Consider the following 25,878-nt stretch of genomic DNA (forward strand, 5'->3'; position numbering starts at 1 on the left):
CATAACACAGGCTTTCACTTAAAAATGCTGCTAGGTTGCATTCTGCTGATTAGATATCACCAGGAACAACATTAACCTTCAGGTATTTTCTAATTGTTGAATAAATTGGCTTAAATCAAATTAAACTCACTTTAGAGATAATTGTTTCAGAGAAAGTCTTGAACCCTACCATAAAATAGGTAGTTTGACATGTTGACTTCTCTACCTAAAAATCCCCAAAATTTGACTAATAGAAGATTTTCGTCCCTGGGTGGGATTGAACCACCAATATTCCAATTAACAGCCGAACGTGCTAACCAATTGTGCCACAGAGACCCTATGTGAGACATAAACTATACAACAGCTAAGAAACATTGATCTGGAAAGTTTCCTTGCCAAAGTTTATAAAGTCTCTAATCTGGACAGTTATTTTAGGATTTTTCGCTAATTAAAAGGAACACATTGCCATGTTCTTGTGATGAATCAACCCTTCTTGAGTTCTAAGCACTTCCATGAGCAGCAGAGTGGCGCAGCGGAAGTGTGCTGGGCCCATAACCCAGAGGTCGTTGGAACGAAACCATCCTCTGCTATGTGCTATTTTCATTTATCAAATCTAAAATTGGGATTGTTATTTTGACTTTTTTGGTCTTTGCTTATAGTGGAAAATCCATTATCATCTTAACTCATTTAAATCGTATTTTGACAGAAGTGCTGTAGCAAAAAATCCACATAATGTCTTTACTTTACCCTATTACTTCTATGGTTATTGAGAAAAACAAACTACATTGACTCCAGAAGAGCAAATCAGGTGTTCTATCAAGTAATTTATCAAAATCATCTTTCCAGCTTACACTTTGGTGATGCAATAAGACAATGATTTTGTAAGAAAAATCTTCAAACTTCATAAAGTTTTTCTTAATTCCTTACCTTTGTACTGATAAGATAACACCTGGTTATAACATAACACAGGCTTTCACTTAAAAATACTGCTAGGTTGCATTCTGCTGATTAGATATCACCAGGAACAACATTAACCTTCAGGTATTTTCTAATTGTTGAATAAATTGGCTTAAATCAAATTAAACTCACTTTAGAGATAATTGTTTCAGAGAAAGTCTTGAACCCTACCATAAAATAGGTAGTTAGACATGTTGACTTCTCTACCTAAAATTCCCCAAAATTTGACTAATAGAAGATTCTCGTCCCTGGGTGGGATTGAACCACCAACCTTCCGGTTAACAGCCGAAAGCGCTAACCAATTGCGCCACAGAGACCCTATGTGAGATATAAACTAACAACAGCTAAGAAACATTGATCTGGAAAGTTTCCTTGCCAAAGTTTATAAAGTCTCTAATCTGGACAGTTATTTTAGGATTTTTCACTAATTAAAAGGAACACATTGCCATGTTCTTGTGATGAATCAACCCTTCTTGAGTTCTAAACACTTCCATGAGCAGCAGAGTGGCGCAGCGGAAGCGTGATGGGCCCATAGCCCAGAGGTCGTTGGATCGAAACCATCCTCTGCTATGTGCTATTTTCATTTATCAAATCTAAAATTGGGATTGCTATTTTGACTTTTTTGGTCTTTGCTTATAGTGGAAAATCCATTATCATCTTAACTCATTTAAATCGTATTTTGACAGAAGTGCTGTAGCAAAAAATCCACATAATGTCTTTACTTTACCCTATTACTTCTATGGTTATTGAGAAAAACAAACTACATTGACTCCAGAAGAGCAAATCAGGTGTTCTATCAAGTAATTTATCAAAATCATCTTTCCAGCTTACACTTTGGTGATGCAATAAGACAATGATTTTGTAAGAAAAATCTTCACACTTCAAAAAGTTTTTCTTAATTCCTTACCTTTGTACTGATAAGATAACACCTGGTTATAACATAACACAGGCTTCCACTTAAAAATGCTGCTAGGTTGCATTCTGCTGATTAGATATAACCAGGAACAACATTTACCTTCAGGTATTTTCTAAATGTTGAATAAATTGGCTTAAATCAAATTAAACTCACTTTAGAGATAATTGTTTCAGAGAAAGTCTTGAACCCTAACATAAAATAGGTAGTTTGACATGTTGACTTCTCTACCTAAAATTCCCCAAAATTTGACTGATAGAATATTCTCGTCCCTGGGTGGGATTGAACCACCAACCTTCCGGTTAACAGCCGAACGCGCTAACCAATTGCACCACAGAGACCCTATGTGAGATATAAACTAACAACAGCTAAGAAACATTGATCTGGAAAGTTTCCTTGCCAAAGTTTATAAAGTCTCTATTCTGGACAGTTATTTTAGGATTTTTCGTTAATTAAAAGGAACACATTGCCATGTTCTTGTGATGAATCAACCCTTCTTGAGTTCTAAGCACTTCCATGAGCAGCAGAGTGGCGCAGCGGAAGCGTGCTGGGCCCATAACCCAGAGGTCGATGGATCGAAACCATCCTCTGCTATGTGCTATTTTCATTTATCAAATCTAAAATTGGGATTGCTATTTTGACTTTTTTGGTCTTTGCTTATAGTAGAAAATCCATTATCATCTTAACTCATTTTATTCGTATTTTGACAGAAGTGCTGTAGCAAGAAATCCACATAATGTCTTTAATTTACCCTATTACTTCTATGGTTATTGAGAAAAACAAACTACATTGACTCCAGAAGAGCAAATCAGGTGATCTAACAAGTAATTTATCAAAATCATCTTTCCAGCTTACACTTTGGTGATGCAATAAGACAATGATTTTGTAAGAAAAATCTTCACACTTGAAAAAGTTTTTCTTAATTCCTTACCTTTGTACTGATAAGATAACACCTGGTTTTAACATAACACAGGCTTCCACTTAAAAATGCTGCTAGGTTGCATTCTGCTGATTAGATATCACCAGGAACAACATTAACCTTCAGGTATTTTCTAAATGTTGAATAAATTGGCTTAAATCAAATTAAACTCACTTTAGAGATAATTGTTTCAGAGAAAGTCTTGAACCCTACCATAAAATAGGTAGTTTGACAAGTTGACTTCTCTACCTAAAAATCCCCAAAATTTGACTAATAGAAGATTTTCATCCCTGGGTGGGATTGAACCACCAATATTCCAATTAACAGCCGAACGTGCTAACCAATTGTGCCACAGAGACCCTATATGAGACATAAACAAACAACAGCTAAGAAACATTGATCTGGAAAGTTTCCTTACCAAAGTTTATAAAGTCTCTAATCTGGACAGTTATTTTAGGATTTTTCATTAATTAAAAGGAACACATTGCCATGTTCTTGTGATGAATCAACCCTTCTTGAGTTCTAAGCACTTCCATGAGCAGCAGAGTGGCGCAGCGGAAGCGTGCTGGGCCCATAACCCAGAGGTCATTGGATTGAAACCATCCTCTGCTATGTGCTATTTTCATTTATCAAATCTAAAATTGGGATTGCTATTTTGACTTTTTTGGTCTTTGATTATAGTAGAAAATCCATTATCATCTTAACTCATTTAAATTGTATTTTGACAGAAGTGCTGTATCAAAAAATCCACATAATGTCTTTACTTTACCCTATTACTTCTTTGGTTATTGAGAAAAACAAACTACATTGACTCCAGAAGAGCAAATCAGGTGTTCAAACAAGTAATTTATCAAAATCATCTTTCCAGCTTACACTTTGGTGATGCAATAAGACAATGATTTTGTAAGAAAAATCTTCAAACTTCATAAAGTTTTTCTTAATTCCTTACCTTTGTACTGATAAGATAACACCTGGTTATAACATAACACAGGCTTTCACTTAAAAATGCTGCTAGGTTGCATTCTGCTGATTAGATATCACCAGGAACAACATTAACCTTCAGGTATTTTCTAATTGTTGAATAAATTGGCTTAAATCAAATTAAACTCACTTTAGAGATAATTGTTTCAGAGAAAGTCTTGAACCCTACCATAAAATAGGTAGTTTGACATGTTGACTTCTCTACCTAAAAATCCCCAAAATTTGACTAATAGAAGATTTTCGTCCCTGGGTGGGATTGAACCACCAATATTCCAATTAACAGCCGAACGTGCTAACCAATTGTGCCACAGAGACCCTATGTGAGACATAAACTAACAACAGCTAAGAAACATTGATCTGGAAAGTTTCCTTGCCAAAGTTTATAAAGTCTCTAATCTGGACAGTTATTTTAGGATTTTTCGCTAATTAAAAGGAACACATTGCCATGTTCTTGTGATGAATCAACCCTTCTTGAGTTCTAAGCACTTCCATGAGCAGCAGAGTGGCGCAGCGGAAGTGTGCTGGGCCCATAACCCAGAGGTCGTTGGATCGAAACCATCCTCTGCTATGTGCTATTTTCATTTATCAAATCTAAAATTGGGATTGTTATTTTGACTTTTTTGGTCTTTGCTTATAGTGGAAAATCCATTATCATCTTAACTCATTTAAATCGTATTTTGACAGAAGTGCTGTAGCAAAAAATCCACATAATGTCTTTACTTTACCCTATTACTTCTATGGTTATTGAGAAAAACAAACTACATTGACTCCAGAAGAGCAAAACAGGTGTTCTATCAAGTAATTTATCAAAATCATCTTTCCAGCTTACACTTTGGTGATGCAATAAGACAATGATTTTGTAAGAAAAATCTTCAAACTTCATAAAGTTTTTCTTAATTCCTTACCTTTGTACTGATAAGATAACACCTGGTTATAACATAACACAGGCTTTCACTTAAAAATGCTGCTAGGTTGCATTCTGCTGATTAGATATCACCAGGAACAACATTAACCTTCAGGTATTTTCTAATTGTTGAATAAATTGGCTTAAATCAAATTAAACTCACTTTAGAGATAATTGTTTCAGAGAAAGTCTTGAACCCTACCATAAAATAGGTAGTTTGACATGTTGACTTCTCTACCTAAAAATCCCCAAAATTTGACTAATAGAAGATTTTCGTCCCTGGGTGGGATTGAACCACCAATATTCCAATTAACAGCCGAACGTGCTAACCAATTGTGCCACAGAGACCCTATGTGAGACATAAACTAACAACAGCTAAGAAACATTGATCTGGAAAGTTTCCTTGCCAAAGTTTATAAAGTCTCTAATCTGGACAGTTATTTTAGGATTTTTCGCTAATTAAAAGGAACACATTGCCATGTTCTTGTGATGAATCAACCCTTCTTGAGTTCTAAGCACTTCCATGAGCAGCAGAGTGGCGCAGCGGAAGTGTGCTGGGCCCATAACCCAGAGGTCGTTGGATCGAAACCATCCTCTGCTATGTGCTATTTTCATTTATCAAATCTAAAATTGGGATTGTTATTTTGACTTTTTTGGTCTTTGCTTATAGTGGAAAATCCATTATCATCTTAACTCATTTAAATCGTATTTTGACAGAAGTGCTGTATCAAAAAATCCACATAATGTCTTTACTTTACCCTATTACTTCTTTGGTTATTGAGAAAAACAAACTACATTGACTCCAGAAGAGCAAATCAGGTGTTCAAACAAGTAATTTATCAAAATCATCTTTCCAGCTTACACTTTGGTGATGCAATAAGACAATGATTTTGTAAGAAAAATCTTCAAACTTCATAAAGTTTTTCTTAATTCCTTACCTTTGTACTGATAAGATAACACCTGGTTATAACATAACACAGGCTTTCACTTAAAAATGCTGCTAGGTTGCATTCTGCTGATTAGATATCACCAGGAACAACATTAACCTTCAGGTATTTTCTAATTGTTGAATAAATTGGCTTAAATCAAATTAAACTCACTTTAGAGATAATTGTTTCAGAGAAAGTCTTGAACCCTACCATAAAATAGGTAGTTTGACATGTTGACTTCTCTACCTAAAAATCCCCAAAATTTGACTAATAGAAGATTTTCGTCCCTGGGTGGGATTGAACCACCAATATTCCAATTAACAGCCGAACGTGCTAACCAATTGTGCCACAGAGACCCTATGTGAGACATAAACTATACAACAGCTAAGAAACATTGATCTGGAAAGTTTCCTTGCCAAAGTTTATAAAGTCTCTAATCTGGACAGTTATTTTAGGATTTTTCGCTAATTAAAAGGAACACATTGCCATGTTCTTGTGATGAATCAACCCTTCTTGAGTTCTAAGCACTTCCATGAGCAGCAGAGTGGCGCAGCGGAAGTGTGCTGGGCCCATAACCCAGAGGTCGTTGGAACGAAACCATCCTCTGCTATGTGCTATTTTCATTTATCAAATCTAAAATTGGGATTGTTATTTTGACTTTTTTGGTCTTTGCTTATAGTGGAAAATCCATTATCATCTTAACTCATTTAAATCGTATTTTGACAGAAGTGCTGTAGCAAAAAATCCACATAATGTCTTTACTTTACCCTATTACTTCTATGGTTATTGAGAAAAACAAACTACATTGACTCCAGAAGAGCAAATCAGGTGTTCTATCAAGTAATTTATCAAAATCATCTTTCCAGCTTACACTTTGGTGATGCAATAAGACAATGATTTTGTAAGAAAAATCTTCAAACTTCATAAAGTTTTTCTTAATTCCTTACCTTTGTACTGATAAGATAACACCTGGTTATAACATAACACAGGCTTTCACTTAAAAATACTGCTAGGTTGCATTCTGCTGATTAGATATCACCAGGAACAACATTAACCTTCAGGTATTTTCTAATTGTTGAATAAATTGGCTTAAATCAAATTAAACTCACTTTAGAGATAATTGTTTCAGAGAAAGTCTTGAACCCTACCATAAAATAGGTAGTTAGACATGTTGACTTCTCTACCTAAAATTCCCCAAAATTTGACTAATAGAAGATTCTCGTCCCTGGGTGGGATTGAACCACCAACCTTCCGGTTAACAGCCGAAAGCGCTAACCAATTGCGCCACAGAGACCCTATGTGAGATATAAACTAACAACAGCTAAGAAACATTGATCTGGAAAGTTTCCTTGCCAAAGTTTATAAAGTCTCTAATCTGGACAGTTATTTTAGGATTTTTCACTAATTAAAAGGAACACATTGCCATGTTCTTGTGATGAATCAACCCTTCTTGAGTTCTAAACACTTCCATGAGCAGCAGAGTGGCGCAGCGGAAGCGTGATGGGCCCATAGCCCAGAGGTCGTTGGATCGAAACCATCCTCTGCTATGTGCTATTTTCATTTATCAAATCTAAAATTGGGATTGCTATTTTGACTTTTTTGGTCTTTGCTTATAGTGGAAAATCCATTATCATCTTAACTCATTTAAATCGTATTTTGACAGAAGTGCTGTAGCAAAAAATCCACATAATGTCTTTACTTTACCCTATTACTTCTATGGTTATTGAGAAAAACAAACTACATTGACTCCAGAAGAGCAAATCAGGTGTTCTATCAAGTAATTTATCAAAATCATCTTTCCAGCTTACACTTTGGTGATGCAATAAGACAATGATTTTGTAAGAAAAATCTTCACACTTCAAAAAGTTTTTCTTAATTCCTTACCTTTGTACTGATAAGATAACACCTGGTTATAACATAACACAGGCTTCCACTTAAAAATGCTGCTAGGTTGCATTCTGCTGATTAGATATAACCAGGAACAACATTTACCTTCAGGTATTTTCTAAATGTTGAATAAATTGGCTTAAATCAAATTAAACTCACTTTAGAGATAATTGTTTCAGAGAAAGTCTTGAACCCTAACATAAAATAGGTAGTTTGACATGTTGACTTCTCTACCTAAAATTCCCCAAAATTTGACTGATAGAATATTCTCGTCCCTGGGTGGGATTGAACCACCAACCTTCCGGTTAACAGCCGAACGCGCTAACCAATTGCACCACAGAGACCCTATGTGAGATATAAACTAACAACAGCTAAGAAACATTGATCTGGAAAGTTTCCTTGCCAAAGTTTATAAAGTCTCTATTCTGGACAGTTATTTTAGGATTTTTCGTTAATTAAAAGGAACACATTGCCATGTTCTTGTGATGAATCAACCCTTCTTGAGTTCTAAGCACTTCCATGAGCAGCAGAGTGGCGCAGCGGAAGCGTGCTGGGCCCATAACCCAGAGGTCGATGGATCGAAACCATCCTCTGCTATGTGCTATTTTCATTTATCAAATCTAAAATTGGGATTGCTATTTTGACTTTTTTGGTCTTTGCTTATAGTAGAAAATCCATTATCATCTTAACTCATTTTATTCGTATTTTGACAGAAGTGCTGTAGCAAGAAATCCACATAATGTCTTTAATTTACCCTATTACTTCTATGGTTATTGAGAAAAACAAACTACATTGACTCCAGAAGAGCAAATCAGGTGATCTAACAAGTAATTTATCAAAATCATCTTTCCAGCTTACACTTTGGTGATGCAATAAGACAATGATTTTGTAAGAAAAATCTTCACACTTGAAAAAGTTTTTCTTAATTCCTTACCTTTGTACTGATAAGATAACACCTGGTTTTAACATAACACAGGCTTCCACTTAAAAATGCTGCTAGGTTGCATTCTGCTGATTAGATATCACCAGGAACAACATTAACCTTCAGGTATTTTCTAAATGTTGAATAAATTGGCTTAAATCAAATTAAACTCACTTTAGAGATAATTGTTTCAGAGAAAGTCTTGAACCCTACCATAAAATAGGTAGTTTGACAAGTTGACTTCTCTACCTAAAAATCCCCAAAATTTGACTAATAGAAGATTTTCATCCCTGGGTGGGATTGAACCACCAATATTCCAATTAACAGCCGAACGTGCTAACCAATTGTGCCACAGAGACCCTATATGAGACATAAACAAACAACAGCTAAGAAACATTGATCTGGAAAGTTTCCTTACCAAAGTTTATAAAGTCTCTAATCTGGACAGTTATTTTAGGATTTTTCATTAATTAAAAGGAACACATTGCCATGTTCTTGTGATGAATCAACCCTTCTTGAGTTCTAAGCACTTCCATGAGCAGCAGAGTGGCGCAGCGGAAGCGTGCTGGGCCCATAACCCAGAGGTCATTGGATTGAAACCATCCTCTGCTATGTGCTATTTTCATTTATCAAATCTAAAATTGGGATTGCTATTTTGACTTTTTTGGTCTTTGATTATAGTAGAAAATCCATTATCATCTTAACTCATTTAAATTGTATTTTGACAGAAGTGCTGTATCAAAAAATCCACATAATGTCTTTACTTTACCCTATTACTTCTTTGGTTATTGAGAAAAACAAACTACATTGACTCCAGAAGAGCAAATCAGGTGTTCAAACAAGTAATTTATCAAAATCATCTTTCCAGCTTACACTTTGGTGATGCAATAAGACAATGATTTTGTAAGAAAAATCTTCAAACTTCATAAAGTTTTTCTTAATTCCTTACCTTTGTACTGATAAGATAACACCTGGTTATAACATAACACAGGCTTTCACTTAAAAATGCTGCTAGGTTGCATTCTGCTGATTAGATATCACCAGGAACAACATTAACCTTCAGGTATTTTCTAATTGTTGAATAAATTGGCTTAAATCAAATTAAACTCACTTTAGAGATAATTGTTTCAGAGAAAGTCTTGAACCCTACCATAAAATAGGTAGTTTGACATGTTGACTTCTCTACCTAAAAATCCCCAAAATTTGACTAATAGAAGATTTTCGTCCCTGGGTGGGATTGAACCACCAATATTCCAATTAACAGCCGAACGTGCTAACCAATTGTGCCACAGAGACCCTATGTGAGACATAAACTAACAACAGCTAAGAAACATTGATCTGGAAAGTTTCCTTGCCAAAGTTTATAAAGTCTCTAATCTGGACAGTTATTTTAGGATTTTTCGCTAATTAAAAGGAACACATTGCCATGTTCTTGTGATGAATCAACCCTTCTTGAGTTCTAAGCACTTCCATGAGCAGCAGAGTGGCGCAGCGGAAGTGTGCTGGGCCCATAACCCAGAGGTCGTTGGATCGAAACCATCCTCTGCTATGTGCTATTTTCATTTATCAAATCTAAAATTGGGATTGTTATTTTGACTTTTTTGGTCTTTGCTTATAGTGGAAAATCCATTATCATCTTAACTCATTTAAATCGTATTTTGACAGAAGTGCTGTAGCAAAAAATCCACATAATGTCTTTACTTTACCCTATTACTTCTATGGTTATTGAGAAAAACAAACTACATTGACTCCAGAAGAGCAAAACAGGTGTTCTATCAAGTAATTTATCAAAATCATCTTTCCAGCTTACACTTTGGTGATGCAATAAGACAATGATTTTGTAAGAAAAATCTTCAAACTTCATAAAGTTTTTCTTAATTCCTTACCTTTGTACTGATAAGATAACACCTGGTTATAACATAACACAGGCTTTCACTTAAAAATACTGCTAGGTTGCATTCTGCTGATTAGATATCACCAGGAACAACATTAACCTTCAGGTATTTTCTAATTGTTGAATAAATTGGCTTAAATCAAATTAAACTCACTTTAGAGATAATTGTTTCAGAGAAAGTCTTGAACCCTACCATAAAATAGGTAGTTAGACATGTTGACTTCTCTACCTAAAATTCCCCAAAATTTGACTAATAGAAGATTCTCGTCCCTGGGTGGGATTGAACCACCAACCTTCCGGTTAACAGCCGAAAGCGCTAACCAATTGCGCCACAGAGACCCTATGTGGGATATAAACTAACAACAGCTAAGAAACATTGATCTGGAAAGTTTCCTTGCCAAAGTTTATAAAGTCTCTAATCTGGACAGTTATTTTAGGATTTTTCACTAATTAAAAGGAACACATTGCCATGTTCTTGTGATGAATCAACCCTTCTTGAGTTCTAAACACTTCCATGAGCAGCAGAGTGGCGCAGCGGAAGCGTGCTGGGCCCATAACCCAGAGGTCGATGGATCGAAACCATCCTCTGCTATGTGCTATTTTCATTTATCAAATCTAAAATTGGGATTGCTATTTTGACTTTTTTGGTCTTTGCTTATAGTAGAAAATCCATTATCATCTTAACTCATTTTATTCGTATTTTGACAGAAGTGCTGTAGCAAAAAATCCACATAATGTCTTTAATTTACCCTATTACTTCTATGGTTATTGAGAAAAACAAACTACATTGACTCCAGAAGAGCAAATCAGGTGATCTAACAAGTAATTTATCAAAATCATCTTTCCAGCTTACACTTTGGTGATGCAATAAGACAATGATTTTGTAAGAAAAATCTTCACACTTGAAAAAGTTTTTCTTAATTCCTTACCTTTGTACTGATAAGATAACACCTGGTTTTAACATAACACAGGCTTCCACTTAAAAATGCTGCTAGGTTGCATTCTGCTGATTAGATATCACCAGGAACAACATTAACCTTCAGGTATTTTCTAAATGTTGAATAAATTGGCTTAAATCAAATTAAACTCACTTTAGAGATAATTGTTTCAGAGAAAGTCTTGAACCCTACCATAAAATAGGTAGTTTGACATGTTGACTTCTCTACCTAAAAATCCCCAAAATTTGACTAATAGAAGATTTTCATCCCTGGGTGGGATTGAACCACCAATATTCCAATTAACAGCCGAACGTGCTAGCCAATTGTGCCACAGAGACCCTACATGAGACATAAACAAACAACAGCTAAGAAACATTGATCTGGAAAGTTTCCTTACCAAAGTTTATAAAGTCTCTAATCTGGACAGTTATTTTAGGATTTTTCATTAATTAAAAGGAACACATTGCCATGTTCTTTTGATGAATCAACCCTTCTTGAGTTCTAAGCACTTCCATGAGCAGCAGAGTGGCGCAGCGGAAGCGTGCTGGGCCCATAACCCAGAGGTCATTGGATCGAAACCATCCTCTGCTATGTGCTATTTTCATTTATCAAATCTAAAATTGGGATTGCTATTTTGACTTTTTTGGTCTTTGCTTATAGTAGAAAATCCCTGGGTGGGATTGAACCACCAACCTTCCGGTTAACAGCCGAAAGCGCTAACCAATTGCGCCACAGAGACCCTATGTGGGATATAAACTAACAACAGCTAAGAAACATTGATCTGGAAAGTTTCCTTGCCAAAGTTTATAAAGTCTCTAATCTGGACAGTTATTTTAGGATTTTCTAAGCACTTCCATGAGCAGCAGAGTGGCGCAGCGGAAGCGTGCTGGGCCCATAACCCAGAGGTCATTGGATCGAAACCATCCTCTGCTATGTGCTATTTTCATTTATCAAATCTAAAATTGGGATTGCTATTTTGACTTTTTTGGTCTTTGCTTATAGTAGAAAATCCATTATCATCTTAACTCATTTAATTCGTATTTTGACAGAAGTGCTGTAGCAAAAAATCCACATAATGTCTTTACTTTACCCTATTACTTCTATGGTTATTGAGAAAAACAAACTACATTAACTCCAGAAGAGCAAATCAGGTGATCTAACAAGTAATTTATCAAAATCATCTTTCCAGCTTACACTTTGGTGATGCAATAAGACAATGATTTTGTAAGAAAAATCTTCACACTTCAAAAAGTTTTTCTTAATTCCTTACCTTTGTACTGATAAGATAACACCTGGTTTTAACATAACACAGGCTTCCACTTAAAAATGCTGCTAGGTTGCATTCTGCTGATTAGATGTAACCAGGAACAACATTAACCTTCAGGTATTTTCTAAATGTTGAATAAATTGGCTTAAATCAAATTAAACTCACTTTAGAGATAATTGTTTCAGAGAAAGTCTTGAAACCTACCATAAAATAGGTAGTTTGACATGTTGACTTCTCTACCTAAAAATCCCCAAAATTTGACTAATAGAAGATTTTCGTCCCTGGGTGGGATTGAACCACCAACCTTCCGGTTAACAGCCGAACGCGCTAACCAATTGCGCCACAGAGACCCTATGTGAGACATAAACTAACAACAGCTAAGAAACATTGATCTGGAAAGTTTCCTTGCCAAAGTTTATAAAGTCTCTAATCTGTACAGTTATTTTAGGATTTTTCGCTAATTAAAAGGAACACATTGCCATGTTCTTGTGATGAATCAACCCTTCTTGAGTTCTAAGCACTTCCATGAGCAGCAGAGTGGCGCAGCGGAAGCGTGCTGGGCCCATAACCCAGAGGTCGTTGGATCGAAACCATCCTCTGCTATGTGCTATTTTCATTTATCAAATCTAAAATTGGGATTGCTATTTTGACTTTTTTGGTCTTTGCTTATAGTGGAAAATCCATTATCATCTTAACTCATTTAAATCGTATTTTGACAGAAGTGCTGTAGCAAAAAATCCACATAATGTCTTTACTTTACCCTATTACTTCTATGGTTATTGAGAAAAACAAACTACATTGACTCCAGAAGAGCAAATCAGGTGTTCTATCAAGTAATTTATCAAAATCATCTTTCCAGCTTACACTTTGGTGATGCAATAAGACAATGATTTTGTAAGAAAAATCTTCAAACTTCATAAAGTTTTTCTTAAATCCTTACCTTTGTACTGATAAGATAACACCTGGTTATAACATAACACAGGCTTTCACTTAAAAATACTGCTAGGTTGCATTCTGCTGATTAGATATCACCAGGAACAACATTAACCTTCAGGTATTTTCTAATTGTTGAATAAATTGGCTTAAATCAAATTAAACTCACTTTAGAGATAATTGTTTCAGAGAAAGTCTTGAACCATACCATAAAATAGGTAGTTTGACATGTTGACTTCTCTACCTAAAATTCCCCAAAATTTGACTAATAGAAGATTCTCGTCCCTGGGTGGGATTGAACCACTAACCTTCCGGTTAACAGCCGAACGCGCTAACCAATTGCGCCACAGAGACCCTATGTGAGACATAAACTAGCAACAGCTAAGAAACATTGATCTGGAAAGTTTCCTTGCCAAAGTTTATAAAGTCTCTAATCTGGACAGTTATTTTAGGATTTTTCGCTAATTAAAAGGAACACATTGCCATGTTCTTGTGATGAATCAACCCTTCTTGAGTTCTAAGCACTTCCATGAGCAGCAGAGTGGCGCAGCGGAAGTGTGCTGGGCCCATAACCCAGAGGTCGTTGGAACGAAACCATCCTCTGCTATGTGCTATTTTCATTTATCAAATCTAAAATTGGGATTGTTATTTTGACTTTTTTGGTCTTTGCTTATAGTGGAAAATCCATTATCATCTTAACTCATTTAAATCGTATTTTGACAGAAGTGCTGTAGCAAAAAATCCACATAATGTCTTTACTTTACCCTATTACTTCTATGGTTATTGAGAAAAACAAACTACATTGACTCCAGAAGAGCAAATCAGGTGTTCTATCAAGTAATTTATCAAAATCATCTTTCCAGCTTACACTTTGGTGATGCAATAAGACAATGATTTTGTAAGAAAAATCTTCAAACTTCATAAAGTTTTTCTTAATTCCTTACCTTTGTACTGATAAGATAACACCTGGTTATAACATAACACAGGCTTTCACTTAAAAATACTGCTAGGTTGCATTCTGCTGATTAGATATCACCAGGAACAACATTAACCTTCAGGTATTTTCTAATTGTTGAATAAATTGGCTTAAATCAAATTAAACTCACTTTAGAGATAATTGTTTCAGAGAAAGTCTTGAACCCTACCATAAAATAGGTAGTTAGACATGTTGACTTCTCTACCTAAAATTCCCCAAAATTTGACTAATAGAAGATTCTCGTCCCTGGGTGGGATTGAACCACCAACCTTCCGGTTAACAGCCGAAAGCGCTAACCAATTGCGCCACAGAGACCCTATGTGAGATATAAACTAACAACAGCTAAGAAACATTGATCTGGAAAGTTTCCTTGCCAAAGTTTATAAAGTCTCTAATCTGGACAGTTATTTTAGGATTTTTCACTAATTAAAAGGAACACATTGCCATGTTCTTGTGATGAATCAACCCTTCTTGAGTTCTAAACACTTCCATGAGCAGCAGAGTGGCGCAGCGGAAGCGTGATGGGCCCATAGCCCAGAGGTCGTTGGATCGAAACCATCCTCTGCTATGTGCTATTTTCATTTATCAAATCTAAAATTGGGATTGCTATTTTGACTTTTTTGGTCTTTGCTTATAGTGGAAAATCCATTATCATCTTAACTCATTTAAATCGTATTTTGACAGAAGTGCTGTAGCAAAAAATCCACATAATGTCTTTACTTTACCCTATTACTTCTATGGTTATTGAGAAAAACAAACTACATTGACTCCAGAAGAGCAAATCAGGTGTTCTATCAAGTAATTTATCAAAATCATCTTTCCAGCTTACACTTTGGTGATGCAATAAGACAATGATTTTGTAAGAAAAATCTTCACACTTCAAAAAGTTTTTCTTAATTCCTTACCTTTGTACTGATAAGATAACACCTGGTTATAACATAACACAGGCTTCCACTTAAAAATGCTGCTAGGTTGCATTCTGCTGATTAGATATAACCAGGAACAACATTTACCTTCAGGTATTTTCTAAATGTTGAATAAATTGGCTTAAATCAAATTAAACTCACTTTAGAGATAATTGTTTCAGAGAAAGTCTTGAACCCTAACATAAAATAGGTAGTTTGACATGTTGACTTCTCTACCTAAAATTCCCCAAAATTTGACTGATAGAATATTCTCGTCCCTGGGTGGGATTGAACCACCAACCTTCCGGTTAACAGCCGAACGCGCTAACCAATTGCACCACAGAGACCCTATGTGAGATATAAACTAACAACAGCTAAGAAACATTGATCTGGAAAGTTTCCTTGCCAAAGTTTATAAAGTCTCTATTCTGGACAGTTATTTTAGGATTTTTCGTTAATTAAAAGGAACACATTGCCATGTTCTTGTGATGAATCAACCCTTCTTGAGTTCTAAGCACTTCCATGAGCAGCAGAGTGGCGCAGCGGAAGCGTGCTGGGCCCATAACCCAGAGGTCGATGGATCGAAACCATCCTCTGCTATGTGCTATTTTCATTTATCAAATCTAAAATTGGGATTGCTATTTTGACTTTTTTGGTCTTTGCTTATAGTAGAAAATCCATTATCATCTTAACTCATTTTATTCGTATTTTGACAGAAGTGCTGTAGCAAGAAATCCACATAATGTCTTTAATTTACCCTATTACTTCTATGGTTATTGAGAAAAACAAACTACATTGACTCCAGAAGAGCAAATCAGGTGATCTAACAAGTAATTTATCAAAATCATCTTTCCAGCTTACACTTTGGTGATGCAATAAGACAATGATTTTGTAAGAAAAATCTTCACACTTGAAAAAGTTTTTCTTAATTCCTTACCTTTGTACTGATAAGATAACACCTGGTTTTAACATAACACAGGCTTCCACTTAAAAATGCTGCTAGGTTGCATTCTGCTGATTAGATATCACCAGGAACAACATTAACCTTCAGGTATTTTCTAAATGTTGAATAAATTGGCTTAAATCAAATTAAACTCACTTTAGAGATAATTGTTTCAGAGAAAGTCTTGAACCCTACCATAAAATAGGTAGTTTGACAAGTTGACTTCTCTACCTAAAAATCCCCAAAATTTGACTAATAGAAGATTTTCATCCCTGGGTGGGATTGAACCACCAATATTCCAATTAACAGCCGAACGTGCTAACCAATTGCGCCACAGAGACCCTATGTGAGACATAAACTAGCAACAGCTAAGAAACATTGATCTGGAAAGTTTCCTTGCCAAAGTTTATAAAGTCTCTAATCTGGACAGTTATTTTAGGATTTTTCGATAATTAAAAGGAACACATTGCCATGTTCTTGTGATGAATCAACCCTTCTTGAGTTCTAAGCACTTCCATGAGCAGCAGAGTGGCGCAGCAGAAGCGTGCTGGGCCCATAACCCAGAGGTCGATGGATCGAAACCATCCTCTGCTATGTGCTATTTTCATTTATCAAATCTAAAATTGTGATTGGTATTTTGACTTTTTTGGTCTTTGCTTATAGTAGAAAATCCATTATCATCTTAACTCATTTTAATCGTATTTTGACAGAAGTGCTGTAGCAAAAAATCCACATAATGTCTTTACTTTACCCTATTACTTCTATGGTTATTGAGAAAAACAAACTACATTGACTCCAGAAGAGCAAATCAGGTGATCTAACAAGTAATTTATCAAAATCATCTTTCCAGCTTACACTTTGGTGATGCAATAAGACAATGATTTTGTAAGAAAAATCTTCACACTTCAAAAAGTTTTTCTTAATTCCTTACCTTTGTACTGATAAGATAACACCTGGTTATAACATAACACAGGCTTTCACTTAAAAATGCTGCTAGGTTGCATTCTGCTGATTAGATATCACCAGGAACAACATTAACCTTCAGGTATTTTCTAATTGTTGAATAAATTGGCTTAAATCAAATTAAACTCACTTTAGAGATAATTGTTTCAGAGAAAGTCTTGAACCCTACCATAAAATAGGTAGTTAGACATGTTGACTTCTCTACCTAAAATTCCCCAAAATTTGACTGATAGAATATTCTCGTCCCTGGGTGGGATTGAACCACCAACCTTCCGGTTAACAGCCGAACGCGCTAACCAATTGCACCACAGAGACCCTATGTGAGATATAAACTAACAACAGCTAAGAAACATTGATCTGGAAAGTTTCCTTGCCAAAGTTTATAAAGTCTCTATTCTGGACAGTTATTTTAGGATTTTTCGTTAATTAAAAGGAACACATTGCCATGTTCTTGTGATGAATCAACCCTTCTTGAGTTCTAAGCACTTCCATGAGCAGCAGAGTGGCGCAGCGGAAGCGTGCTGGGCCCATAACCCAGAGGTCGATGGATCGAAACCATCCTCTGCTATGTGCTATTTTCATTTATCAAATCTAAAATTGGGATTGCTATTTTGACTTTTTTGGTCTTTGCTTATAGTAGAAAATCCATTATCATCTTAACTCATTTTATTCGTATTTTGACAGAAGTGCTGTAGCAAGAAATCCACATAATGTCTTTAATTTACCCTATTACTTCTATGGTTATTGAGAAAAACAAACTACATTGACTCCAGAAGAGCAAATCAGGTGATCTAACAAGTAATTTATCAAAATCATCTTTCCAGCTTACACTTTGGTGATGCAATAAGACAATGATTTTGTAAGAAAAATCTTCACACTTGAAAAAGTTTTTCTTAATTCCTTACCTTTGTACTGATAAGATAACACCTGGTTTTAACATAACACAGGCTTCCACTTAAAAATGCTGCTAGGTTGCATTCTGCTGATTAGATATCACCAGGAACAACATTAACCTTCAGGTATTTTCTAAATGTTGAATAAATTGGCTTAAATCAAATTAAACTCACTTTAGAGATAATTGTTTCAGAGAAAGTCTTGAACCCTACCATAAAATAGGTAGTTTGACAAGTTGACTTCTCTACCTAAAAATCCCCAAAATTTGACTAATAGAAGATTTTCATCCCTGGGTGGGATTGAACCACCAATATTCCAATTAACAGCCGAACGTGCTAACCAATTGTGCCACAGAGACCCTATATGAGACATAAACAAACAACAGCTAAGAAACATTGATCTGGAAAGTTTCCTTACCAAAGTTTATAAAGTCTCTAATCTGGACAGTTATTTTAGGATTTTTCATTAATTAAAAGGAACACATTGCCATGTTCTTGTGATGAATCAACCCTTCTTGAGTTCTAAGCACTTCCATGAGCAGCAGAGTGGCGCAGCGGAAGTGTGCTGGGCCCATAACCCAGAGGTCGTTGGATCGAAACCATCCTCTGCTATGTGCTATTTTCATTTATCAAATCTAAAATTGGGATTGTTATTTTGACTTTTTTGGTCTTTGCTTATAGTGGAAAATCCATTATCATCTTAACTCATTTAAATCGTATTTTGACAGAAGTGCTGTAGCAAAAAATCCACATAATGTCTTTACTTTACCCTATTACTTCTATGGTTATTGAGAAAAACAAACTACATTGACTCCAGAAGAGCAAAACAGGTGTTCTATCAAGTAATTTATCAAAATCATCTTTCCAGCTTACACTTTGGTGATGCAATAAGACAATGATTTTGTAAGAAAAATCTTCAAACTTCATAAAGTTTTTCTTAATTCCTTACCTTTGTACTGATAAGATAACACCTGGTTATAACATAACACAGGCTTTCACTTAAAAATACTGCTAGGTTGCATTCTGCTGATTAGATATCACCAGGAACAACATTAACCTTCAGGTATTTTCTAATTGTTGAATAAATTGGCTTAAATCAAATTAAACTCACTTTAGAGATAATTGTTTCAGAGAAAGTCTTGAACCCTACCATAAAATAGGTAGTTAGACATGTTGACTTCTCTACCTAAAATTCCCCAAAATTTGACTAATAGAAGATTCTCGTCCCTGGGTGGGATTGAACCACCAACCTTCCGGTTAACAGCCGAAAGCGCTAACCAATTGCGCCACAGAGACCCTATGTGGGATATAAACTAACAACAGCTAAGAAACATTGATCTGGAAAGTTTCCTTGCCAAAGTTTATAAAGTCTCTAATCTGGACAGTTATTTTAGGATTTTTCACTAATTAAAAGGAACACATTGCCATGTTCTTGTGATGAATCAACCCTTCTTGAGTTCTAAACACTTCCATGAGCAGCAGAGTGGCGCAGCGGAAGCGTGCTGGGCCCATAACCCAGAGGTCGATGGATCGAAACCATCCTCTGCTATGTGCTATTTTCATTTATCAAATCTAAAATTGGGATTGCTATTTTGACTTTTTTGGTCTTTGCTTATAGTAGAAAATCCATTATCATCTTAACTCATTTTATTCGTATTTTGACAGAAGTGCTGTAGCAAAAAATCCACATAATGTCTTTAATTTACCCTATTACTTCTATGGTTATTGAGAAAAACAAACTACATTGACTCCAGAAGAGCAAATCAGGTGATCTAACAAGTAATTTATCAAAATCATCTTTCCAGCTTACACTTTGGTGATGCAATAAGACAATGATTTTGTAAGAAAAATCTTCACACTTGAAAAAGTTTTTCTTAATTCCTTACCTTTGTACTGATAAGATAACACCTGGTTTTAACATAACACAGGCTTCCACTTAAAAATGCTGCTAGGTTGCATTCTGCTGATTAGATATCACCAGGAACAACATTAACCTTCAGGTATTTTCTAAATGTTGAATAAATTGGCTTAAATCAAATTAAACTCACTTTAGAGATAATTGTTTCAGAGAAAGTCTTGAACCCTACCATAAAATAGGTAGTTTGACATGTTGACTTCTCTACCTAAAAATCCCCAAAATTTGACTAATAGAAGATTTTCATCCCTGGGTGGGATTGAACCACCAATATTCCAATTAACAGCCGAACGTGCTAGCCAATTGTGCCACAGAGACCCTACATGAGACATAAACAAACAACAGCTAAGAAACATTGATCTGGAAAGTTTCCTTACCAAAGTTTATAAAGTCTCTAATCTGGACAGTTATTTTAGGATTTTTCATTAATTAAAAGGAACACATTGCCATGTTCTTTTGATGAATCAACCCTTCTTGAGTTCTAAGCACTTCCATGAGCAGCAGAGTGGCGCAGCGGAAGCGTGCTGGGCCCATAACCCAGAGGTCATTGGATCGAAACCATCCTCTGCTATGTGCTATTTTCATTTATCAAATCTAAAATTGGGATTGCTATTTTGACTTTTTTGGTCTTTGCTTATAGTAGAAAATCCCTGGGTGGGATTGAACCACCAACCTTCCGGTTAACAGCCGAAAGCGCTAACCAATTGCGCCACAGAGACCCTATGTGGGATATAAACTAACAACAGCTAAGAAACATTGATCTGGAAAGTTTCCTTGCCAAAGTTTATAAAGTCTCTAATCTGGACAGTTATTTTAGGATTTTCTAAGCACTTCCATGAGCAGCAGAGTGGCGCAGCGGAAGCGTGCTGGGCCCATAACCCAGAGGTCATTGGATCGAAACCATCCTCTGCTATGTGCTATTTTCATTTATCAAATCTAAAATTGGGATTGCTATTTTGACTTTTTTGGTCTTTGCTTATAGTAGAAAATCCATTATCATCTTAACTCATTTAATTCGTATTTTGACAGAAGTGCTGTAGCAAAAAATCCACATAATGTCTTTACTTTACCCTATTACTTCTATGGTTATTGAGAAAAACAAACTACATTAACTCCAGAAGAGCAAATCAGGTGATCTAACAAGTAATTTATCAAAATCATCTTTCCAGCTTACACTTTGGTGATGCAATAAGACAATGATTTTGTAAGAAAAATCTTCACACTTCAAAAAGTTTTTCTTAATTCCTTACCTTTGTACTGATAAGATAACACCTGGTTTTAACATAACACAGGCTTCCACTTAAAAATGCTGCTAGGTTGCATTCTGCTGATTAGATGTAACCAGGAACAACATTAACCTTCAGGTATTTTCTAAATGTTGAATAAATTGGCTTAAATCAAATTAAACTCACTTTAGAGATAATTGTTTCAGAGAAAGTCTTGAAACCTACCATAAAATAGGTAGTTTGACATGTTGACTTCTCTACCTAAAAATCCCCAAAATTTGACTAATAGAAGATTTTCGTCCCTGGGTGGGATTGAACCACCAACCTTCCGGTTAACAGCCGAACGCGCTAACCAATTGCGCCACAGAGACCCTATGTGAGACATAAACTAACAACAGCTAAGAAACATTGATCTGGAAAGTTTCCTTGCCAAAGTTTATAAAGTCTCTAATCTGTACAGTTATTTTAGGATTTTTCGCTAATTAAAAGGAACACATTGCCATGTTCTTGTGATGAATCAACCCTTCTTGAGTTCTAAGCACTTCCATGAGCAGCAGAGTGGCGCAGCGGAAGCGTGCTGGGCCCATAACCCAGAGGTCGTTGGATCGAAACCATCCTCTGCTATGTGCTATTTTCATTTATCAAATCTAAAATTGGGATTGCTATTTTGACTTTTTTGGTCTTTGCTTATAGTGGAAAATCCATTATCATCTTAACTCATTTAAATCGTATTTTGACAGAAGTGCTGTAGCAAAAAATCCACATAATGTCTTTACTTTACCCTATTACTTCTATGGTTATTGAGAAAAACAAACTACATTGACTCCAGAAGAGCAAATCAGGTGTTCTATCAAGTAATTTATCAAAATCATCTTTCCAGCTTACACTTTGGTGATGCAATAAGACAATGATTTTGTAAGAAAAATCTTCAAACTTCATAAAGTTTTTCTTAAATCCTTACCTTTGTACTGATAAGATAACACCTGGTTATAACATAACACAGGCTTTCACTTAAAAATACTGCTAGGTTGCATTCTGCTGATTAGATATCACCAGGAACAACATTAACCTTCAGGTATTTTCTAATTGTTGAATAAATTGGCTTAAATCAAATTAAACTCACTTTAGAGATAATTGTTTCAGAGAAAGTCTTGAACCATACCATAAAATAGGTAGTTTGACATGTTGACTTCTCTACCTAAAATTCCCCAAAATTTGACTAATAGAAGATTCTCGTCCCTGGGTGGGATTGAACCACTAACCTTCCGGTTAACAGCCGAACGCGCTAACCAATTGCGCCACAGAGACCCTATGTGAGACATAAACTAGCAACAGCTAAGAAACATTGATCTGGAAAGTTTCCTTGCCAAAGTTTATAAAGTCTCTAATCTGGACAGTTATTTTAGGATTTTTCGATAATTAAAAGGAACACATTGCCATGTTCTTGTGATGAATCAACCCTTCTTGAGTTCTAAGCACTTCCATGAGCAGCAGAGTGGCGCAGCAGAAGCGTGCTGGGCCCATAACCCAGAGGTCGATGGATCGAAACCATCCTCTGCTATGTGCTATTTTCATTTATCAAATCTAAAATTGTGATTGGTATTTTGACTTTTTTGGTCTTTGCTTATAGTAGAAAATCCATTATCATCTTAACTCATTTTAATCGTATTTTGACAGAAGTGCTGTAGCAAAAAATCCACATAATGTCTTTACTTTACCCTATTACTTCTATGGTTATTGAGAAAAACAAACTACATTGACTCCAGAAGAGCAAATCAGGTGATCTAACAAGTAATTTATCAAAATCATCTTTCCAGCTTACACTTTGGTGATGCAATAAGACAATGATTTTGTAAGAAAAATCTTCACACTTCAAAAAGTTTTTCTTAATTCCTTACCTTTGTACTGATAAGATAACACCTGGTTATAACATAACACAGGCTTTCACTTAAAAATGCTGCTAGGTTGCATTCTGCTGATTAGATATCACCAGGAACAACATTAACCTTCAGGTATTTTCTAATTGTTGAATAAATTGGCTTAAATCAAATTAAACTCACTTTAGAGATAATTGTTTCAGAGAAAGTCTTGAACCCTACCATAAAATAGGTAGTTTGACATGTTGACTTCTCTACCTAAAATTCCCCAAAATTTGACTAATAGAAGATTCTCGTCCCTGGGTGGGATTGAACCACCAACCTTCTGGTTAACAGCCGAACGCGCTAACCAATTGCGCCACAGAGACCCTATGTGAGACATAAACTAACAACAGCTAAGAAACATTGATCTGGAAAGTTTCCTTGCCAAAGTTTATAAAGTCTCTAATCTGGACAGTTATTTTAGGATTTTTCGCTAATTAAAAGGAACACATTGCCATGTTCTTGTGATGAATCAACCCTTCTTGAGTTCTAAGCATTTCCATGAGCAGCAGAGTGGCGCAGCGGAAGCGTGCTGGGCCCATAACCCAGAGGTCGATGGATCGAAACCATCCTCTCCTATGTGCTATTTTCATTTATCAAATCTAAAATTGGGATTGCTATTTTGACTTTTTTGGTCTTTGCTTATAGTAGAAAATCCATTATCATCTTAACTCATTTAATTCGTATTTTGACAGAAGTGCTGTAGCAAAAAATCCACATAATGTCTTTACTTTACCCTATTACTTCTATGGTTATTGAGAAAAACAAACTACATTGACTCCAGAATAGCAAATCAGGTGTTCTAACAAGTAATTTATCAAAATCATCTTTCCAGCTTACACTTTGGTGATGTAAAAAGACAATGATTTTGTAAGAAAAATCTTCAAACTTCATAAAGTTTTTCTTAATTCCTTACCTTTGTACTGATAAGATAACACCTGGTTTTAACATAACACAGGCTTCCACTTACAATTGCTGCTAGGTTGCATTCTGCTGATTAGATATCACCAGGAACAACATTAACCTTCAGGTATTTTCTAAATGTTGAATAAATTGGCTTAAATCAAATTAAACTCACTTTAGAGATAATTGTTTCAGAGAAAGTCTTGAACCCTACCATAAAATAGGTAGTTTGACATGTTGACTTCTCTACCTAAAATTCCCCAAAATTTGACTAATAGAAGATTTTCGTCCCTGGGTGGGATTGAACCACCAATATTCCAATTAACAGCCGAACGTGCTAACCAATTGTGCCACAGAGACCCTATATGAGACATAAACTAACAACAGCTAAGAAACATTGATCTGGAAAGTTTCCTTACCAAAGTTTATAAAGTCTCTAATCTGGACAGTTATTTTAGGATTTTTCATTAATTAAAAGGAACACATTGCCATGTTCTTGTGATGAATCAACCCTTCTTGAGTTCTAAGCACTTCCATGAGCAGCAGAGTGGCGCAGCGGAAGCGTGCTGGGCCCATAACCCAGAGGTCGTTGGATCGAAACCATCCTCTGCTATGTGCTATTTTCATTTATCAAATCTAAAATTGGGATTGCTATTTTGACTTTTTTGGTCTTTGCTTATAGTAGAAAATCCATTATCATCTTAACTCATTTAAATCGTATTTTGACAGAAGTGCTGTAGCAAAAAATCCACATAATGTCTTTACTTTACCCTATTACTTCTATGGTTATTGAGAAAAACAAACTACATTGACTCCAGAAGAGCAAATCAGGTGTTCAAACAAGTAATTTATCAAAATCATCTTTCCAGCTTACACTTTGGTGATGCAATAAGACAATGATTTTGTAAGAAAAATCTTCAAACTTCAAAAAGTTTTTCTTAATTCCTTACCTTTGTACTGATAAGATAACACCTGGTTATAACATAACACAGGCTTTCACTTAAAAATGCTGCTAGGTTGCATTCTGCTGATTAGATATCACCAGGAACAACATTAACCTTCAGGTATTTTCAAATTGTTGAATAAATTGGCTTAAATCAAATTAAACTCACTTTAGAGATAATTGTTTCAGAGAAAGTCTTGAACCCTACCATAAAATAGGTAGTTAGACATGTTGACTTCTCTACCTAAAATTCCCCAAAATTTGACTAATAGAAGATTCTCGTCCCTGGGTGGGATTGAACCACCAACCTTCCGGTTAACAGCCGAACGCGCTAACCAATTGCGCCACAGAGACCCTATGTGAGACATAAACTAACAACAGCTAAGAAACATTGATCTGGAAAGTTTCCTTGCCAAAGTTTATAAAGTCTCTAATCTGGACAGTTATTTTAGGATTTTACGCTAATTAAAAGGAACACATTGCCATGTTCTTGTGATGAATCAACCCTTCTTGAGTTCTAAGCATTTCCATGAGCAGCAGAGTGGCGCAGCGGAAGCGTGCTGGGCCCATAACCCAGAGGTCGATGGATCGAAACCATCCTCTGCTATGTGCTATTTTCATTTATCAAATCTAATATTGGGATTGCTATTTTGACTTTTTTGGTCTTTGCTTATAGTAGAAAATCCATTATCATCTTAACTCATTTAAATCGTATTTTGACAGAAGTGCTGTAGCAAAAAATCCACATAATGTCTTTACTTTACCCTATTACTTCTATGGTTATTGAGAAAAACAAACTACATTGACTCCAGAAGAGCAAATCAGGTGTTCTAACAAGTAATTTATCAAAATCATCTTTCCAGCTTACA

General features: G+C 35.5%; 17 non-coding genes across 17 annotated transcripts; all 17 read right to left on the bottom strand.

Annotated features, from left to right (window-relative positions):
• Nucleotides 1-1,179: 1,179 nt before the first annotated feature.
• TRNAN-GUU (transfer RNA asparagine (anticodon GUU)) lies at nt 1,180-1,253 on the bottom strand. Its single transcript has one exon. It is a non-coding gene; the product is annotated as a tRNA-Asn (tRNA).
• Nucleotides 1,254-2,116: 863 nt separating this feature from the next.
• On the bottom strand, nt 2,117-2,190 carry TRNAN-GUU (transfer RNA asparagine (anticodon GUU)). Its single transcript has one exon. It is a non-coding gene; the product is annotated as a tRNA-Asn (tRNA).
• Nucleotides 2,191-6,802: 4,612 nt separating this feature from the next.
• On the bottom strand, nt 6,803-6,876 carry TRNAN-GUU (transfer RNA asparagine (anticodon GUU)). The gene has a single exon. It is a non-coding gene; the product is annotated as a tRNA-Asn (tRNA).
• Nucleotides 6,877-7,739: 863 nt separating this feature from the next.
• Nucleotides 7,740-7,813, bottom strand: TRNAN-GUU (transfer RNA asparagine (anticodon GUU)). Its single transcript has one exon. It is a non-coding gene; the product is annotated as a tRNA-Asn (tRNA).
• A 2,737-nt stretch (nt 7,814-10,550) lies between these two features.
• TRNAN-GUU (transfer RNA asparagine (anticodon GUU)) lies at nt 10,551-10,624 on the bottom strand. The gene has a single exon. It is a non-coding gene; the product is annotated as a tRNA-Asn (tRNA).
• A 1,264-nt stretch (nt 10,625-11,888) lies between these two features.
• TRNAN-GUU (transfer RNA asparagine (anticodon GUU)) lies at nt 11,889-11,962 on the bottom strand. Its single transcript has one exon. It is a non-coding gene; the product is annotated as a tRNA-Asn (tRNA).
• Nucleotides 11,963-12,766: 804 nt separating this feature from the next.
• On the bottom strand, nt 12,767-12,840 carry TRNAN-GUU (transfer RNA asparagine (anticodon GUU)). Its single transcript has one exon. It is a non-coding gene; the product is annotated as a tRNA-Asn (tRNA).
• An 863-nt stretch (nt 12,841-13,703) lies between these two features.
• On the bottom strand, nt 13,704-13,777 carry TRNAN-GUU (transfer RNA asparagine (anticodon GUU)). The gene has a single exon. It is a non-coding gene; the product is annotated as a tRNA-Asn (tRNA).
• An 863-nt stretch (nt 13,778-14,640) lies between these two features.
• TRNAN-GUU (transfer RNA asparagine (anticodon GUU)) lies at nt 14,641-14,714 on the bottom strand. The gene has a single exon. It is a non-coding gene; the product is annotated as a tRNA-Asn (tRNA).
• An 863-nt stretch (nt 14,715-15,577) lies between these two features.
• Nucleotides 15,578-15,651, bottom strand: TRNAN-GUU (transfer RNA asparagine (anticodon GUU)). The gene has a single exon. It is a non-coding gene; the product is annotated as a tRNA-Asn (tRNA).
• Nucleotides 15,652-17,451: 1,800 nt separating this feature from the next.
• Nucleotides 17,452-17,525, bottom strand: TRNAN-GUU (transfer RNA asparagine (anticodon GUU)). The gene has a single exon. It is a non-coding gene; the product is annotated as a tRNA-Asn (tRNA).
• A 1,800-nt stretch (nt 17,526-19,325) lies between these two features.
• On the bottom strand, nt 19,326-19,399 carry TRNAN-GUU (transfer RNA asparagine (anticodon GUU)). Its single transcript has one exon. It is a non-coding gene; the product is annotated as a tRNA-Asn (tRNA).
• Nucleotides 19,400-20,663: 1,264 nt separating this feature from the next.
• Nucleotides 20,664-20,737, bottom strand: TRNAN-GUU (transfer RNA asparagine (anticodon GUU)). Its single transcript has one exon. It is a non-coding gene; the product is annotated as a tRNA-Asn (tRNA).
• An 804-nt stretch (nt 20,738-21,541) lies between these two features.
• Nucleotides 21,542-21,615, bottom strand: TRNAN-GUU (transfer RNA asparagine (anticodon GUU)). Its single transcript has one exon. It is a non-coding gene; the product is annotated as a tRNA-Asn (tRNA).
• Nucleotides 21,616-22,478: 863 nt separating this feature from the next.
• Nucleotides 22,479-22,552, bottom strand: TRNAN-GUU (transfer RNA asparagine (anticodon GUU)). The gene has a single exon. It is a non-coding gene; the product is annotated as a tRNA-Asn (tRNA).
• An 863-nt stretch (nt 22,553-23,415) lies between these two features.
• Nucleotides 23,416-23,489, bottom strand: TRNAN-GUU (transfer RNA asparagine (anticodon GUU)). The gene has a single exon. It is a non-coding gene; the product is annotated as a tRNA-Asn (tRNA).
• Nucleotides 23,490-25,289: 1,800 nt separating this feature from the next.
• On the bottom strand, nt 25,290-25,363 carry TRNAN-GUU (transfer RNA asparagine (anticodon GUU)). The gene has a single exon. It is a non-coding gene; the product is annotated as a tRNA-Asn (tRNA).
• Between the last annotated feature and the right edge of the window lie 515 nt (nt 25,364-25,878).

This window comes from Taudactylus pleione, unplaced genomic scaffold, assembly GCF_031769625.1.
Source record: "Taudactylus pleione unplaced genomic scaffold, aTauple2 ptg000134l, whole genome shotgun sequence".
In the NCBI taxonomy this organism is placed as follows: Eukaryota; Metazoa; Chordata; class Amphibia; order Anura; family Myobatrachidae; genus Taudactylus; species Taudactylus pleione.